The sequence below is a fragment of the Anas platyrhynchos genome, chromosome 3 (genome assembly GCF_047663525.1).
Source record: "Anas platyrhynchos isolate ZD024472 breed Pekin duck chromosome 3, IASCAAS_PekinDuck_T2T, whole genome shotgun sequence".
NCBI lineage: Eukaryota > Metazoa > Chordata > Aves > Anseriformes > Anatidae > Anas > Anas platyrhynchos.
The window spans coordinates 111,999,995-112,006,120 of record NC_092589.1 but is presented as its reverse complement, the minus strand read 5'-3'; the positions used below and the strand labels follow the sequence as shown (position 1 = coordinate 112,006,120).

Below are 6,126 nucleotides of genomic sequence, written 5' to 3'. Positions count from 1 at the left end.
CATGAGGGCTCTTCTTAAATCCTACAGATTTAAACTTTGTAAATATACCAAGGAGAGCATGGCACTTTTTTGTTTGTTTGTCAAAATTACACTTTTGCAAGACAATGATCATTCATTTCATTCATACTTACAAGTTTCCACCCTTTCTGATAAGATGTACATAGAAAATATATTTCTCAGTTTATTGGTCCCTTTCTATATTTTCTTCCATCCCTTGAGGTATGTTAAAAATAATAAAGTGAATAATAAAGTGGTGATTTTACACAATGTTGAAGGAAACTGTAATTTATTTTTTTTTCCCCACAGTAAAAGTTTCCAAAACCAAGAAGGCAGTGAGATCAATTACTTAGTCACACTAAGAAGGTCAGAGGAGTATAAACCGTGCAATGGAGTTACAACAATTTCTGGTACAGTTTGCATCTCTCTTAGGAGGGCATTATTCTATGAATGCTGTTCATGGGGCTCTTATGCACTCAGAGAGTATTGATTAAGATTTCCACCAGACTGGTAGTCTAAACCAATAGTTGCTATATTTTTTCTCTACTGAGAAAATAAATCAGTGAAAAAGAAACATGTAGAGAAAGGAAGGGTTGAAACACAGTAATTTCTGAAATAATTTATAATAATGATAATAATGTTAAAATATTTTAAAAGTATAAAATAATATATATATATATATATAATTTTTAAGAACTTTCTGTGTTGAAATCCCAGAGATTTCTAGATAGCTAGAAGAAACTGGTAGAGTCAGAAGCAACCTAAGGTCCACCAGATTTCCTTCCATATTTGCATTCTGTTTATGTCATCTGCATCTTGCTGCCAATCTGCCTGTGAAGACTTGAACCCCATCCTATATAACCATCATGTAAGAGGAATACTTAGGTGTCCTACCAGTATCCCTCATAAAACCCAAGCTCTTCTAGGTTTTGGATCTATAACATAGTCATAATTTTTCCAAAGGGCAGCCAGGGCCACATTTCTTAGCAACAAGTATACAATCAAATGTATTCACTGATATTGGCCACTGAGAGGTGAGGGAAAATACAGAATATAACTTCTATTTAAGCTCATCGGGGCTGATGGGAAAGGAGCAGAAAAGCAGACACAGCAGAGTAATTATAGACCGGCAGCCTTTCCGTGAGCATCTTCTCTTGAAGGGGTTGAGAAAACCTGCCAGAGTGCTACAGAAGTTTTGACGAAGAGAAGCACTCAGAGGAGCACATTAAATCTGGGCTGATACCAGCATATGGAAGTTGAAGTCTTTTCTCATTATCTCAGCTGATTTTCTGCCAGGAGACACATCTGCTGGACTTCTGCAGGAGCCCTGTGGGAAGGTAAACCTAGGCAGTCACACCAGTCTGCTTAGCCATATTTATGTAACATTTTCACATCAAGGGATGCACTGGCTCAAAAACACATTCAGGGTTTACTGGGGATGGGGAAAATCATATGGGAGGCATGTTTGCCATCTGATGGGAAACTACATGGAAACCAGTGGAGAATTCACCTCCAAAAAGATGAGGGATGACTGCTCTTCAGAATTACTTAGCATGTTACTCAAATTATTTATTTGGAAAGATAAATTCCCTGTGCTGTTGAAATCCCAAATTTAAGACGTGATTGAATTGCTGTTAGCAGTAATAATGGTTATGGTAAACTAATGGCAGTTTCATGCAAATTAGTTAAACTTTAACATTGTAAAGATTTAAAAGCTTAGGGCTTTTGTCATTTCAAACCAATACTTTCACATTACCATCATCTTTTTGGAGTTAAAATACTTTATTTTCAAAGTTTGAATACCCCTAGAGGGTTTCATTTTTATACAGAGAGGCAAACAAACATGGCATGAAGCCACAATGAATTATAGCCTTGTCTCTTACCTACTTGCCTGTGTTTCAGATATTTGGCACACTAAACTCTCACTTTCCACTTGCACGTGCAGAACACTCCAGGGCAACACCTCTAATATGTCTTGATGTATTGCATATGTCAAATTTTTTTGGTTGGTTGATTTTTATTTTTTTTTTTTGTTTGTTTGCTAAAAAGATTGCTCTCGATTTTAAGTAGAAATGAAGAATATTGTGTTGTAAACGGCTGACTTTCTGTTATCAGTTTTGTGATTTCCACCATCATTGAAAAGAAATATTTTAGTTAAATAAATTTTAGCTCAGGGGTAAAATTCTTATGGAAAAGTATGGATTTCATAAATAACTACATTCTAATGTCTTCTTCCATTTACTATTAAGACTATAAAGAAAAGATGTGATTGACATCAGCTAATAAATAATAATAAAAGCCTAGCAAGGAAGTCAGGATTTGTATTGCATACTTAAAAACAATAACAACAACAACAAAAAAACAAACAACCTGACAGAACCCCGTGTCTTTGCTCTCTGCAGTAGTTCTAAAGTAGTGAAATTACTGTAAACTATAAATTAGCAGTGTAACCACCTCTGAAATGTGGGGCTGTACACTAATATCTCCTGGAAGAATGTTCCACTTTAGTTACTGAAGTTTGTATTTTGAATTTCTTTCTAACATCCAACTCTAACAACTGGCCAGTAGCCTCTGTTAATGGATCTTTGCAAGCTAAACACAAAGAGGATAGATTTAGATTAGATATTATGAGGAAATTCTTCACTGTAAGGGTAGTGAGGCACTGGAACAGGTTGTCAAGAAAAGTTGTAGATGTCCTGTCCTTGGAGGTGTTTGAGGCCAGGCTGGATGGGTGGTTGGCCAACCTGATCTAGTGGGTGGCATCCCTGCCTATGCCTGCGGCAGGGGGATTTGAGTTAAATGATCTTTAAAGTTCCTTCCAACCCAAACCATTCTATAATTCTATGAGTAAGACATGGTTTGGTCTGAACCAAAATATTTTCCTGGAGCAGATGAGAGTGCTAGGTCATCATCTTTTCTGATAGAGCTCTAAATTTTGAATGTTCAAAAGACTCCTACCAAATGTTTAACAAAATGTGAGAGAAGGAAGCTATCATTCATGCAGGATTTCTACATTTCTGATTCTCAACTGACAAAAATGAGTGCCTTGAATATACAGAAAGAGACCTTCAACCTTTTCTTAAGGAAACACCTCATGCATCGTCAAAAATTAAATGTCCGTGTCCAACAACAATTAATTGCTACATCCTTCACAGTAGAAGTTTCTTGGGGTTTTGTTTTTGTTTGTTTGTTTTGTTTTTCCTTATACTCTTTTTCTTTGCACATATATACATGATATCTCATTACTAAGTGTGTTGGGAACACTTATCTGCATGGAGCAAAGGTAGTGAATTTTTCCAAGTTGTAATGATAAGCTAAAAGTAAGCCCTGCAAGGTAAAATCTATTTAAAATGTGGCAATTTGGGAAAATATGTCCCTCAAGCACAGCAAACATACCATCAAAGTGAGTTAGCTACCAATTAACTTCTACATTTTGCACAAAGGGCATTAAATTCTAGGGTAAAAATAAAACCAAATGATGTATGTTTGCTCTCTGTGAACAATAGATCATACAAAATGAGTTTTAGATGTGGTATTTTTCACCATGTTTTCAGCATTCAACTGTCCTTCTGGAAAATATTTGTTTTCCTGTTTAAAAACACTTTTTTTTTTTTTTTCCTATGCAAACTCATATCACTAGGCATGTGTAAAAAGAGAAACTGTAACTCAAACATAATAAAGTAATATATGGGATCCTATGCAAGCTCAGACACTGTGACACAGGATACAGTTTGGGCACCTCTGTTCACAATAGGTAAGAGATATTGTTCTATTCATCACCCAGATCTTAAGCCCAAAGGCTATGTAAAATTAAAAGATACTGTGAAAGCAAACAGAGCTCCAGCTACTCAGCACGGCAACAAAAGGGCATATTCAGAAAAGGTGCATTGGCAGGAGCAGTACTATTACCCAGTTTAGGCTAGAGTGTGACTGTTTAAGAGATGAAGGTCAAAGAGTCTTTGGCAGGAGTCAGCCTGGTCTATGGACCAGCTGTTCAGAGACATGCCTAGGCTCTTCCTGCTGGAACCACTTAAGAAAGTACAACATCCTAATAGAGATAAGGAATAGTTTAATTATGAACTCCAGTGGCCCAGGCAATGTTATTTGCACATGAAAAAAGAAGTGCATTGCTTTGGTTAGACTCAGCCACAGGCATTTTGTTTATGTCCAGAAATGAGAATTTTCTGCATAATGTTTAAAGGTACTTCAGAAGCTTCTGCCATGTAAGTTCCAATGAGATGTTGTAGGTGATATTTACCCTTCCACAGAAAGGAACGCAGGTTCCAGATAATTAAGAAACAGACAAAGTAGCCTAGAAACCTAATGTATAGTTTCAATATGACTATTGTCAAGCAAGTCAATGTCTTATTCCTCTTCCTTCTTGCACCATTTTTCAAGCTCCACTCATGCCAAACACTGTTTTATTTTTAAGTCAGAAAATACTTGCAAATCATTCAATACAAGTACATAGAATGATCAATTTTCACCATACCTGGCCTGCCACACTGTGAGCTTAACAAAAAAATATTATGTATGTATATAATTAGTCTTTACATCAGCCATACTCCTGAGACACTGAGTGACTTCCAGCACTATCAAGTGAAGAAGGTTCCTGTAAATGTGATACACATCACAGAGGAAACAGCATACAACCCACATGTCAGGTCCTTCTCTTTCTGTGGAAAAACACACTTAGCACAGCCAAGCCAGCTGTATTGGAGCTATGCTCCCATAATTCTGCATGTCAGCCAGAGCATCCTGGAATTGTGGATGTCCCTGTCACAATAAAGCATATCCCGTCACTCAGCCCTCAAGTAGTTAGGAGCAATATAATAGTTGCCCTGTTCTTTTTGTAAAGCAATGTGAGAGGTGTTTTCCCCTGCACGAGACACAAAATATAGACAGATATCATCAGAAAGCACTTACATGGCAGACATGGCTAAGGCAAGGTGCATTGAAACCACAGGATATAAAATACCATACACTAGACATTTTATATATATTGGTGTATATATATGTACATATACACATTTATGTGTATATATGTAAACAGATAGAGAGAGAAAGAAAGAATAAATTGCTTTTCTAACATTGTTAACTCATTTCTTGTAGGCCCCAAAGAATAAAAGAGTGTTCAGGAAGGATTTGAGAGAATAGTGACTTGATGGAGATAGAATATAGATTTCATTAATAAGGGCAGATCAGAAGAGAGTAGGATGAAATGCTGACAATATTTATTTTATAAGATAAGCACATATTTTCTCAGCTGCCAACTGTTAGGGTCTGAGGGTGAAACCCTTCCAACACTGAAATCAGTGACAAAATCTTGACTGACACAAGAACTGTTGGAATTTCACCATGGGTTGAATACAAATTCTGAGATGTAGTAATTCTGAGACTACCAAATGAAAGTATATTTAAGTAGAAGTTCAAAGGTAGGTAGATACTTAAGTTTTTTGTTATATTGCAACACTTTGTGTTTTTTGTTTGTTTTATTTTGCTCTGTTTTTCCGTAATCGTATTTAAAACACTCACCAAGGTGATCAGCTCCAGTGCAGGCATGTCCCATAGTGTAGCAGAGGAGCATGAGTGACCAGAGCAGGCTAACAGGCCACAGTATGACAGCTAGGATGTGGCACAGTTGTTTGTGTGTGAGGGCCTGCAGGGAGGGCGCTGTCACTGCTTCTTCAACCAGTGGTTGTGACCCACTTATGTGGAGTCACGGCATCTTCCTCAGCAGAAAGCCATGTCCTCTGTGCCTCCTGTGGCCACTCCAACCACGGGAATCACCATAACTACCCAGATGGAGGTCCCAAAGGAACATGGGACTACCCAGGCCCCAAGCTGCAGGGTGTGCCTGAGCTTTCAATCAGGGTCAGATGGCAGCAGTGAGCACACCTGTGGGAGGTGTGCCCAGGTGGAACTGTTCAGCATGGTGGCAGAGCTTCAGGAGATGGTGGACAGGCTGAGTGAGGAGCATGAGTGAGTGAGTGAGAGTCAGAGAAGGAGACTGACTGGTGGAATCATCCCTGAGACAGATGCATCAGCTAGTCACAACAAATGAAATGAAGGATACCTTACCCTCTTGCCAGCTGGCAGGAGAGGATCTAAGAGACTGTGGGGAATGGA

At 38.1% G+C, this 6,126-nt stretch overlaps 1 long non-coding RNA gene across 1 annotated transcript; it reads right to left on the bottom strand.

Moving 5' to 3' along the window:
• Positions 1-269: 269 nt before the first annotated feature.
• On the bottom strand, positions 270-5,825 carry LOC113843043 (uncharacterized). Its single transcript, XR_003495938.3, has 2 exons — positions 5,533-5,825; positions 270-1,324 (listed from the first exon to the last, which is right to left on the bottom strand). It is a non-coding gene; the product is annotated as an uncharacterized lncRNA (long non-coding RNA).
• Between the last annotated feature and the right edge of the window lie 301 nt (positions 5,826-6,126).